The following is a 12349-nucleotide window of genomic DNA, read 5'->3' as shown; positions in this document are numbered from 1 at the left end:
CAGGGTCGTAATGAGGCCCAATGACAGTAAGGATAGTATAGTAGTAGATTTTTAGTTTGGCCACTAGTGATTCACAGTCATCGGAGGGGTTATGTGGCAAAAGGTGGCATTTAAATATCCTTAAGGAGCAAAGCAACACCTCCTCCCTTGGCATCTTTGCACTCAACCCGCAAGATCACATAGTCAGGGGGAACAGCTAATGTGGCTTCATTTGGAATGGCATCACTGAGCCAGGACTCAGTGATAGCCCAAGGTCATGGAAAGACTATACGAGGAGATCTTCAACCACCACCCCATGAGACACCAAAGAACGTGTGTTGAGGGGGCCAGGAGGGCCCTTTTTGAATGGCGTGGACCTCGTGGAGTCAGCAAAAGCAGCATTGTAGGTGTTATGTAAGCCGGCTTTAGGTCTGGGGCACATGTCAATACAGACAGAAAAGCAGGGTTAAGGTGTAGGAGGACAGAGGACACCCCTGAGCCTACCTGCGAGGCTCATTTATTGAATGAACACCTCAACAAGAACAACCAACTCGTGTTTCACATCTCTAGGTGCTTTCCCAAGGCTGCAAAAGACATCACACATACAACATATAATAAATACACCTTTTAACATAATGTTATGTTCTAATTGTCTTACTTCCTGCGATTGTTTTCAAATTTGACTTCTCTGGAAAATATTGTGTCTGGTACACCCCTTGCTAACACAAAAAAAATGCCCTTTAGGTATTTAATTTTCCCATAGAAAGTTTGTTTTTTCTGGTAATTGATAGTCTGTATTTTCACATTATTTCACATTAATCCATCTATAGTTTTGCTAATCCTCAAAAAGGCTTTCTTCAATCACAACGTCACAGGAATGTCTGCGGGTTCAAAGAATCAATAAAAAAAACCTCCATTCAGTGGTCTGCTCTCAACTCTGACACCCAGAAAGCAATTATATCATACTATTTTCTTCTCTTACTGCATTAAATGTTGGGACACTCATCAAAGAATTTTATTTTTATGGATTATTAATTTGTTAGGTCACAATCTACATCCTTGCAGGGAGCTCCCTAAAAACTCCCTAAAAACACATTGAAACACCAGCATCTCAAAACTAGTAGGAGGAGGGAGGGGAACACTGTTTGGCTCTATAACACTCTTTATTTATTTATTGTATTTAAAGTCTACTTTCTACTACCTAATTTCAATAAATTCTTCATCAAAATCTACTCTCTTTACTGATTCTTTTCTTCTTGATAAGAGAGTTCTCTGTGTTTCGACCGGGTCATAATCTCTTGTTTGGGGCTTTATTCCTTCCCCTATTCCTCAAGTAAGAGCATTTGCCAAGTACTACATGGCATCCACAGAAAAGTTGCAACCTGATCACCAGCAGGCAGCGCCTCAGGCTTCTGAAGGACGCCACCGGCAGATCAGTATAGGGAGAGGGGAACAGGAACATCATCGATGTGTGGTAATCAGAGAAACTATGCAGTGTTGCCCCATGATGGCAGTGAGCATGAACAGCCACAAAAAAACACTCTACAGCACCAGGGACTTACATGAGACACACACACCCTCACAACACTGGGACTTATTTTAGGGGACCCTGATCACAGCACCCCTAACACAATCAAGAACCTTCAACTTCATGGGCCACGATTGCTGCTGCTCCTGGGCGAGGCTTAACCAATCATCACAAAGTCCTGGGCGGGGAAGCTAGGGTCAGATTGGCCAGGGACAGCGAACCCATTCAGAGAGATGGAAGTGGATAAAAAGAAACCACAGGAAGCAGGAAGTGTGTGTTATTTAGGTGAGGTCAGTGGAGGAGGAGCAGGTGGAATACCAAGAGACCAGCAGGAGGCAGGATTGAGCAGTATGGAGGAGAGTTCTGTTGAAGGTAGGGTATTGACCAGTGATTGAAAGGGGTACTGTCTTGTGAGTGTGTGTGATAGTGTGGCAGCTTTAGTTAGGTAAGGTAGAGTAAAGAATGAGTGTGAAGTGTTTCGGACTGAGTGAAAGGAGGGTGTTGGAGCAGCAGGTGGGAGGAGTGGACGTACATGTGGGGAGGAGGGAGTTGTAGTGTGGAGGAGGGAATAGTAGTGTGGAGGATGGAGTAGTCGTGTGGAAGAGGCATTTGTAGTGTGGAGGTGGAAGTAGTAATGTGGAAGAGGCATTTGTGGTGTGGAGGTGGGAGTAGTAGTGTGGAGGAGGCATTTGTAGCATGGAGGAGGGAGTTGTAGTGTGGAGGAGGGAGTAGTAGTGTGGAAGAGGGAGTTGTGTGTAGGGGGAGCAGTGGAGCAGTGGAGTGGAGGAGGAAGCCATAGGGATAGGATGGAGCAGTAGTAAGGAGGATGGAGGAGGGACATTAAAGGAAGGAGGCTAGACCTAGAACGTACAAGAGACATCAGGGACAGAGAGAAGAGAGAAGAGGGGAGAGAGTAAAGGTGGGTGGACGTTGGGGAAGAATGAAAGAAAGAGACACTGTGTGGGAGAGGAGAGTGTCAGCGTGGTAGACAGAAGACTGGATCAAGAAGGGTGTCTGCAATGCACAACTCCTATTCCTCTATAACAAGAACCACTGGGTAGAGTAGGGATAGTCTTAGGACGTCCCCAAGGGAGTCGAGTTGGATACGATAGAGATTGGACAGTATATACTGTACTTTGTCAGGGACACCTGGGTTAGGGAGGAGGTATGTTGCAAGAGGAGAGCCAGAGGGATGGCCCTAGGGCCTATTAATATTTCAATAATAAACCTTGAACTGCCTCTGAGATTTGGAGTTATTCTTGTGCCATTTGTGACACTTTTCGAAATGGAAAGATGAAAAAAAAGGTGAAATGTTGAGCCTGAAGAGAAAACAGCAGACTGTCCGGCAGTATGTCACAAAACAACACAACCACCTACCTTAAACCATCCAAAGTATCTTACACGCAGCAGATGTTATGATCTTAATAAAATATATGGACAAAATGCAACCAGATCAGATACTACGCCTCTGTATATGAGCAAAGCTCGCGAAATATATGATAGAACTGTATTATTTCAACGTTGGCAATGCTGGCTCTGTTTAATCATGCCAACAAAGTATATTAGTGGCCATCTGAAGTGATGACCAAGCCAGATCTCAAACTGCTCTCTCCAGTTACAACTGGTTTCAACCCCAGGCAATGTACAAACCATCCTTTTTAAATTGCAATATGTATATAATATATACATATTAAAATACAGCGTTATTAAAAATGTATATTAGAAAGTACATATAGTCATGAAACCAAAACTTGTATTTCTAACCTTTTGCAAACTCAGTGGCTGCTTCCCCGGGCTTAACCTATCAGACGCGGTGCCCTGCAGCAGGCATACATCTGCCAGACCGCTTGTCTATGGACCATCGGCTTGGGTGCTTATACATCACTTACTTTGCAATATACGACAGAGCATGTTTGCATGTTTCAAACCCGTATCATCAGGTATATTCTCCTCAACCAAGTGGCACTCTTTGCAAAGCAAGCGGTTTGCATGTTAAGCCAATATCTGCCAGGTGTGCGAGAATCACTTTACCCAGCCTTAATTGCACGCCCACTACCCCACACAATGCCTGGTGCCCTTTTTAGTTTTTCCAGGAGAGGCAGGATACCCAGCGGCTCTTCTAGACCTATAAATGGCCCTTGCCAAGTGCTTTCCAAGGTACCAGTGCCTTGGTAGCCATGCTTCGAATAACGGAATTTGAGACATTCAGGCCAACTCAGGTGATGCTCTTGTCTTCCCCTTCTGTAGATTGAAATGGCTCCCCAGACTTAATCTGTACCTCCACACTCCCCGACCACAACAAACTGGACTGCAATACCCTTCAGCACTACCAAGAAGATGCATTCAGTGGTGCATGGCCTTGGAGTGGCCATGGAGTGTGTGAATGGGTGAGAGGATATGGAGCTTCATCCTAGCAGCGGCTGCAATGCTGATGGATGCCAGTCAGCCCTGTTGGCATGCTACACTTTGCTCTGTTGTGGCTGTGCTTCCTCCCTCGGTAGTCTCAAGCCTACAATTGGACTCTTCCCTTACTCGAGTCCTGGATGGCATACAATGAAGTAGAGTTGTTATGATTCATCACAAGGGTGTGTGGGGGGCGGAAATTGTGCCCTCCTTTGTGCTGAGTTGTCAGGAGTGGTGGGTGCACGGATGGTCACCCTGATGTTCTCCTCCAGTGAGTGGATGGACAAATAAAAAATAGCACATCTGTCAATGCATGCCACAAGAGCTTCCAGTTGTCATGTCAACCAGATATTCTGCTTCAAAACACTGCTTACCGTCTCTCTATTCTGACCTCTTGGTGGTGCTTGCATCAACATATGTGCCAACACCAATGAAACAACACGTGTGCATTTCATAAGCTTTGGGGTTAGTAATGATACACATCTGGGTTAAGGTGTAGTCAATACTGTAGCAAAGTAAAATGTATTTTTGAGAGCAAATATTTAATCAAAATCTAAGAACTGGAGACCACCAGGAGGCGCAGACCATGATGGCCGGGTAAGGACCGAGCTCCGATGAACGCCGCCTTTGTAGAGCTTGTAGAGCGCCCCCCCTGATCGGTTTGAGGTCTATTTGGAGGGAAAGCCTACAGAGGTCAGATAGAGCGGAGAGGAGGGGGGGAGTGCCCTTATACCTACCGCATCGGCTGGGGACAACCCGAGAAGCACAGTGAGGCCAGTGCAGCAGACAACTGAAGGCCTTGGGGAACCTTGGGTGATGAGGAGGAGCCGGTGCTCCGGAGCCCCGAGTTGGTTGCAAATCTAAGAAGGGCGCTGCAAAGGTGAGGAAGCTACCCACTGAGAGTAAGCGGCCAGTTGGGGGAAGCACAAAGCAGCAGATGGAGTTGCGGGCTTCCAGCAACAGAGTGAGGGACATGGCAGTCTGCAGGCCTGGGCGAGTCTCTGCGGTGGCCCCAGAACAAATTAAGGTGATGCAGGGGTGTGGAAGCCACCCAACGACAGAAAGTGGCCTGCAGTGAGAAGATCAAAGCAGCAGATGGAGGCAGCAGAGTGAGAGACACGGCAGTCAGTGGAGCCACAGGAGACCAACAGTGGAGTGAGTGACAAAGCAGACCAAGGAGCCACGGGCAGCCAGCAGAGATGCCAGAAAGATCTTGGTGAGTCCCGGGGGTGGGCCTGAGAAACTTGGCTATGTACATCAGCCCGAGAGGTCTGAGGAAGTCCCGCCGGGAGCCTAGGGTGACGCCTGGGAGGTGTCAGGGGTTGCCTCACCTGGGGACCGGCATTACACCACCATAGACAACTCCACGAGCAGACACAAAGAGGAGCCCCGACAAGTGACCGTCCCCATCAGGGACCCCACCTGGATAGACTGAGCTATCGCCCTGTTGAGGTTGCACTGGTTCCTGGACAACTGTGCACCGGTCCTGCGACGTGACCGTGGGAGATACTGGTAAGCTTTGTAAGCAGCACAAAGGGTTTGATCGCGGCGGCTCCCTCTTGGCTCTGCAGCACGCCACCACGTTGAGAGCATGTGACAGAAGAGCAGGCAAGGGTGAGTTACACCAGAGAGGGGCGGTGAGCCTGCATTGGAACCACTCTGAAGGAGCCTATAGAGCCATCACATGGCTACCTGCAGAAGTGGTCTGAGCTCAGAGAAGGGGGAGTTAGCACGCAGGACGAGGTCTTTGCCCTGGCCAATCTGCAGACGGAAGAGACCATGGGAATCCAATCCCTGCAACGCTACCGGAGAACATCAGCGATGGATCATGAAGGGGCATGGAGCGGGAAGGATGCCAGGGCAGAGGGGAGTACTAGAGATGACCTGAAGGAGATCTTCCAGGAAATTAAGGCCATCAAGAATTATATTCCGGCATTGATCTTTGACCTGTTGGGTTGATTGGACAAGCTAGAGGACAAAATGGAGCGGAATGTGAACAACCACATGCAGGTGGACCTATGGGGGCATGAAATACAAAGCGCGATTTACGGATCTGGAGACCCGGGAGGAGGAAACCCCGTTGAAACTGGACGACCTCAAAAACAGCAAACAATCTACGCATTCTGAGAATATGAGAACAGAAGGGGGAGACTGCAGCAGACGTGGGCAGAAAGGTGCAAGGACTCATTAATACCCTTTTTCTCACAGACAGCGGGAATAAGTCCAGCTTGAGAGAGCGCACAGAGGTGGAGGAGGGTGTGGGCAAAGGCCAGAGGTCGATTGTAGTCTGCTTTCTCAGGTATAGGGAAAAGATGGAGGTCCTGGAGAAGGCAAAGCACCTGGGAAGTGTCCATTTTGAAGGAGATGAGGTGAAAGTCTTCCAGGACCTGTCTGGTCTCACCCTGTCCCAGCGCCAGGACTGTTGCCCCCTCACACAGTGGCTAACAGAGAAGGGAACTAGATACCGCTGGTCATTCCCATTTGCATTGTCATTTGAAAGGGTAGAAACTAAATATCGAGTGGCCAGGAAGCACAACAGGTGTTACAAGTGCTGAAGGAGGATGCCACCACTGCTGAGGCCATGGGTGAGGACGGGAGGACCCCGGCGGATGTGTGTTGGCAGAATGGCTTCCCCACAAAGAGGAGGATACCTGGGGGTAGGAAGTACAAGAAGCTAGCTCAATATGCCACCTCTGGTGAAATGAACAGGAATCGACTAAAAGCAGAATTGTGCTATGAATGCATTTGTGTTGGCCGAGTGGCTAGGGGAGGCACAGGTTAACCTTGGTGGCCCATCCAATGGTGGACATCTCCAGTGTGATGTTAAGATTCTTTGGGGGGTGCTGGAGTGGGGAGAAGGGGGAGGGGAAAAGTCATTAGGGGGGGTATGGGGTTTTTGGGGAAATTGTTGGGAACAGTTGGGTTTCCTTGCCTATTTTAGCAGGGTCAGGAAGTGGGCTGAGCCATCGAACTGGTGTACACTGATGGAGGGGGGCCCGGGCCGGCGCGCTCAAGTTGGGGACCTTAAATGTAAGGACTTGAATTCATCCAGTAAGTGATAGTTGATGGGCAGGGAGTTCCGCAATAGGGGGCTGGACATACTGGTGGTGCAAGAAACAAGTCTCATGCGGGGGGAGTAAAGGCGTATTCTCGGGGCTCAGATTGAGCAGGTGTATGGGCATCAGGGCCTACCAAGAAGGGCGGAGTGGGTATCCTCCTCAGTAAGAGAATTTATCTAAGGGAACAAAAGGTATCACGGAAAGCAGATGGTAGAGTTCTGATAGTCTCTGGCACCTTGGAAGGAGTTCAGGTGACTCTGGCCACAATCTACTGCCCAAACCTAGGACAGTTCAAAATTTTGCAGGAAGTGATGGGGGAGATATTCAGATGGAGTTCAGGCCTGCTACTGTTGGGGGGTAGGACTTCAACATGCAGGGAGACCGGTGCATGGACCACAATGGGGGAAGTAGTCAGCCCGCAGTTAGAGGAACACAGGAGAGGGGAGGCTTCCTTGGTTACATGACATAGGAGGGTCTGGTTGAGATGTGAAGGGGATGTCACCCAGCTGACAGGGGCTATTTGTTTTTCTCCTAAACTCATGGCTCTTGTACGCGGACATATTACTGCTTTATACAGCAGCAACACCTGAGCTGGGTAACGCGAAGCGAGTTCATCCCCATTAGTTGGTCCGACCACAATATGGTGTATATGGATATTTCAGTGGTGGGCCTTCGAACAAGGGACTCCTTATGGCGCTGCAACAATATGCTTCTTAAGGATGTGGTGTTCGCCTGGTAGATGAGGATAGCAATGGAGGAGTTCTGAAGGTTCAACGACAATAGGGAGGTGGACCTCGGAACGGTGTGGGAGGCTGCAAAGGCAACATGGAGAGGTCTCTTGATACAGGAGGGTGCAGCCAAGAAAATGGTTAGGACATTGCTAGTGGAGAGGTTGAGGGGCAACATTCGGGAGTTGAAGGCGGGGCAGCGGGTGGAGGGGAAGTGGATGGTGATAACCTACAGCTAGCGAGGGAGAAAAGATGGGAGTTGAAGGAATTGGAGGTGGGGACGGTATTGTCAAACTTACAGTTCATCCGACCGTGGTACTATAAGAAGGGTGACAAAGCAGATGCACTTCTAGCATCGAGGCTGTGGGGGCAGCAAGCAGATTGCTGAATAACTGCAGTTGAAGACGCAGGGGGAGCACTGCAGTCCACCACAGGGGAAATTTAGCAGGAATTTGCCATGTTCTACGACCATCTTTATGGGGAAGAAAGAGTAGTTGAAGAGGGGGACCTGGAATGGTACTTGAGGGGGGTGTCCGTGACAGTCCTGCGCGAGGGCGAGAAAGAAGATCTAGATAGGCCAATTACCCAGGAGGAGGTATTGGTGGAGAATCGAGGGATGAAGGTGGGAATGGCCTTGGGGGACGATGGATACACAGAAGGGTTGTATAAAAAAGTTCTTGGGCAGCCTAGCCCCACACAACACAAAATTGTTCAATCACATCCTGACCACGAGGAAGGCGCCTCCATCGTTTGGTAGGGCTTTAACAACAGTCATCCCGAAGACAGGGAGAGACCCTAACAGCTGTTCATCATATAACCCCATATCACTCCTAAATGTGGATGCCAAGATTTTTACCAGTATACTCTCCACCACGATTATTGGACTTGTACTAGATGGGTTTTATCCAGGGCAGACAGGGGTGATACATTGCATAAAACGCTCCATTTGATGGAGGTCGCAACAAAAAGATGGGGTAACCGGGTGCTGGTTGTCCTTGGCACCGAAAAGGCGTTCGACATGGTAGACTTGGGTTTTCTCTATGGGGTACTGCACAAGTATGGGTTTGGTGAATGGATTTTGAAGGGATACGGGCACTGTATTCATCCCCTGTGGCACAGGTGGTGGCTAGTGGGAGACTGTTGCTGGCCATCAACCTGAGGAGGGGTACAAGGTAAGGATGCCCGCTTTCACCACTCCTATTTGTGCCGTCAATGGAGCCGCTCGCTGATCAGTTGACGAGGGTGCCCCAGGTGGAAGGCATTGTGGTGGGGGATAGGGAATTCAAGGTGGGGCTCTATGCAGATGATGCCCTGCTGCACATGGTGAACCCACCGAGTTCAACTATAGCAGCCTTGGATTTAATAGAAGAATACTGGTGCTTCTCCTGGTTCAAAGTCAACAAGGGAAAGTCAGTTATATTTCCTCTTGCAAGGGATGGACAGAGGGATGTGGATGCTCTCCAGCCCCTGGGGATGGAGATTCAGCTGGAAAGCATAAAATACTTGAGAGTCACCATAGTTCGACTGGGGGAGACCTGCCTGGGGCTAATTATCCACACCTGTTTTACAAATTGTTTAGCAAAATGGCAGAATGGGGCATAGGGCACATTTCATGGATGGGGAGGCTGAATGCCCTGAAAATAAATGTTCTTCCGAGAGTGTTGTACATGTTCCAGATGTTGCCCATACGGGCATCAGAAGACCTCTTGCTGGAGGCTAAGGCCCGGATTCTATGGTTTCTACCGCAAAACCAGAAGCAAAGAATTGGATATGATAACCTGATGCTGCCCAAAGATCGGGAAGGGGTGGGGCGGAACAGACCTGACATTATATTACAAAGTCACCCATTTCAGAGCAATGGTGTCACACCTGTGGGGGGACCCTAAAAACAGTGGGTTTATCTGGAAAATGATCACCTGTGTTTTGCAACGGTGGGGGAGTGGCTCTGGTTCCCAAAGGAGAGCAGATCCCAAGGAGAATTAGGGAACACCGATCCTCAGCGTCTACTGGGAGGTGTGGAGGAAAGGAACTGGAATGCGAGGAGTTACCACGTGGCCTTCACTGATGAGTCACATTTGGGCCCCCCTGTGAGGGATGAGATACTTGAATTGGAGAGATGCCATAAGTGGTTTGAGGCAGGGATATCCAGAGCTGGCCAACTGGGGTGAAGGGGCGCTTCATAGGGGTCCAGGAGCTGGAGACCGGTCTGGGCATTGGAAAGCTGCCCTTTCTTCTCTATCTTGGCTGAAAGAGGTCTTCACAGCAGAGAAATGGAGGGAACTGATTCAAAGGGACCTCTTACCGGTCGAGAGGGTGTTCGACATACACAGAGCAATGAAGGGCCTCATCACATTACTCTATAGGGTTCTGGTGGAGACTTCCAGGGGAACGGTCGACGGACTCTGGCAAAAGTGGGAAAGGGACCTTGGTCTGGAGTTGGATGAACATCTCGGGCAGCTAATGTGTAGGAGGGCATTTAAGACATTGGTGGCCTGCCAATATAAACTGTACTGCCTGAAGTTGTTACATCAGTGGCAATATTACCCGATGCGGCTCTCAAGAATATTCCCACCAGTGAGCCCATTGTGTTGGCGTGGATGCAGGGATAGGGTGGATTATTGGCACATGTGGTGGGGATGTTCAAGGGTCCAAGTGTTCTGGGCTGAGATTTTGGGATGGATCAAAGAGGTTGAAGGGAGGGAACGTGTGTTGGAACCAGTGCTGACACTGTTTGGTTTGGACAATCAAGAAGGAAAATGCCACACCTTTCCCCATATGACACACTTCTTGCTGCTGGCAGCCAGGGCATGCTTGGCGAGGCATTGGAAGAGAAGGGAACTTCTGATCCTAAAGGAATGGTCGGACACGGCAAAGGATATTTATCTCATGGAAAATATCACGGCGGCGCTCTATGGGGGATTCGCTGGGAGGGAGTGGGAGTTGCTGCAATTTTGTACCAGATTTGGGAATGTGAGCTGAGAGTATATCCACTCTTGGTGGCCGCGCCGGGTCCTGGAGGAAGCAATCGAAGCTATAGGTTGTGTACCTTGTTGTGGTTGTACTGTATATGGGACCTCTCTGTGCTGAAGCTCTTCGTGTTGGCTGGAAACCGTAGGTGTAAAAGTAATGTTGAGAATGTGTTAGAGGGGTGGGGGGAAAATTCGACTAGAGAAAAGATCTCCTGTTTAAAGCATGTTACTGCGTTAACCACTTTCTGGTCTTTATGTGAAACTTCTGTTTCAAAAATCTAAGAACTGCGTTCTCGTAGTTTTTCACTTCCAGAAAATTTCAATTTCGGGGCACTCCACAACACCAAAAATAATCTAAAATTAATCATCAGTGAGAATCACTGGGGGAGTCATTTGCCCCTGTCCTATGAAAGTACTCATCTAAGAAGTGTAGTCACCAAAAACACATTTTGGGTTTGTTTATTTATGATGTGCAGAAGTACCTCTGGTATTGTAGAAGAAAGCAGCCTGTTTATTGTGCTAAATAAGCACAACTGAACACATTCTTGCCAGACGCCAGTGACATTTTGTCACCTCTCTTCTGCATGTAACCCATTCAATTAAATGGCCTGAATGTGAAGAAGCACGCCTTCTCACATGCTGTCTAATGTTCTATATTGTATTGTGGCACAGCAGGTGCTACTGTCACAAAAGTATATAAGCATGCAAGTTAATCAACCTCAACTGGAAAGGCTGGGTCTACCTTGCTGGAATTGGTACTGTGATCTGGCACATTCACACAAACCTCTGTAATGAGTGATAAACACACTGAGCTATCTTCTGCAAAATGGTGGAATTCAAATGTATCCATATGCATTCCACTTACAGGATTGCACGCGATCAATATAGTCCTCACAGGACGGTGAGAATGCTGCAGGAGTCGTGTTATAGTGAACGGACAAGCTGGGGCAGAGTCTCAAAAAGTGAGCGCAAATGCAATGAGTGCAAAGGATGAGCATTTCTCACTTACACTCCTTTCAGACATGCATAATTCACACTATTGTCAAAGGTGACTTGCACATTTCAGGGATGGCTGAATAGTAACGCAAAGCCCAGCCACCTTAAATACATTAGTGTCAGGAGAGTGCTCCCAACACTAATGTATTACATGCGTCCAGCACCCACGGGTTCCATGTAATAATGTCCCCTCAAAAATATTGCCATGCAAAAAAATTGCTGGAAAATGGCTGTTTTTTGTGGGGATATTATAACATGGAACATGCGGGGGACACCCATGCAACCCGCAAACCCTTTTTTATTTTTCACGGGGACCGGGGGACACCCCTGCAACCCCCGCTGCCCCTGTCCCTATATATATGGTCACATATATGTCACCACAACCTTTTCCCTGTGACATTATATACGGCGACCATAAATATAGGGATATTATTACCTGATACCCACCCACGTGCGTGCCTGGAGCAGTTTTCAGAGTGACAGGTCCTCCTGTCACTTTGAAATGCGGTCAAAACATGAAAATGCATTTCTATGCTTCTTTGAGGGATAGAAATGCAAGTGGGATAGCAGCAGTTGACACCTATGCCCTCCCACCTCAAAGAAAATGCATGAACTGTTTAAAAATTAACCTATTGTGCATTGGGCCTTAACCTGCGCCTAGTCCAAACAGGCGCAATGGAGTATCTT

Source organism: Ambystoma mexicanum, chromosome 5q (assembly GCF_040938575.1).
Source record: "Ambystoma mexicanum isolate Mex_15411 chromosome 5q, UKY_AmexF1_1, whole genome shotgun sequence".
In the NCBI taxonomy this organism is placed as follows: Eukaryota; Metazoa; Chordata; class Amphibia; order Caudata; family Ambystomatidae; genus Ambystoma; species Ambystoma mexicanum.
The sequence above is the reverse complement of the archived record's forward strand: the minus strand, read 5'-3'. Positions refer to the sequence as shown.